The sequence below is a fragment of the Triticum dicoccoides genome, chromosome 1B, assembly GCF_002162155.2.
Source record: "Triticum dicoccoides isolate Atlit2015 ecotype Zavitan chromosome 1B, WEW_v2.0, whole genome shotgun sequence".
Classification (NCBI taxonomy): domain Eukaryota; kingdom Viridiplantae; phylum Streptophyta; class Magnoliopsida; order Poales; family Poaceae; genus Triticum; species Triticum dicoccoides.
In genome coordinates this window covers 462,873,404-462,874,417 of record NC_041381.1, presented here as the reverse complement: position 1 = coordinate 462,874,417, position 1,014 = coordinate 462,873,404, and positions in this window count along the sequence as shown.

Genomic DNA, 1,014 nt, shown 5'->3' with positions numbered 1-1,014 from the left:
GAGGGGTCCACGAGACAGGGGGCGCGCCCTGTAGGGGGGGCTATCTTCTGGGCTCCTCGAGGGTCTTCTAACTTGATCTCCAAGCCTCCAGGATGATATTCTTCCAAAAAATCACGATGCCGAAGGTTTCATTCCGTTTGGACTCTGTTTGATATTCCTTTTCTTCAAAATACTGAAACAGGCAATAAAACAACAATATGGGCTAGGCCTCCGGTTAATAGGTTAGTCCCAAAAGTAATATAAAAGTGTATAATAAAGCCCGTAATCATGCAAAACAGATAATATAATAGCATGAATGCTTCATAAATTATAGATACGTTGGAGATGTATCAGCATCCCCAAGCTTAATTCCTACTCGTCCTCGAGTAGGTAAATGATAAAAGAAAGAATTTATGAAGTGTGAATGCTAGCAGGTGCACAAGCTTGATCAGTGATAATTTCAATCACCTTTTCTAGCATGATTATATGTCATAACTGTAGTTCATCTGATAAAACTTCTCAAGATCAAGTAACAAGCTATTCACATGTTGAAGCATAGACCATAAAGTTTCTTAAAAACTAGCAAACTTCATTCTTAGTCATCAAACAATTACAATTCATCCTATTTTCAGGAAGAGCCTATGTCAGAGCTTTGATTTAGCAAACTTCACATACTCAACTATCATATAGTCTTCTACAATTTCTAACACTCACGCAATACTTGTGGTTATGAAGTTTTAATCAGACACAGAGAAAGATTGGGGCTTATAATGTTGCCTCCAAACGTATTCACCTTTGGGTGATGTCAACAATAATAGTTCATGCTAACGTACATCCAATTGGATATATATATCAGGATCACCCTAACACAAAGTGCTTGCCAAAGGATAAAATGAAAAAGGGAAAGGTGAAGATCACCTTGACTCTTGCATAAAGTAAAAGACATAAAGTAAAAGATAGGCCCTTCGCAGAGGGAAGCAGAGGTTGCCATGCGCTTTTAGGGTTGGATACACAAAATCTTAATGCGAAAGAATG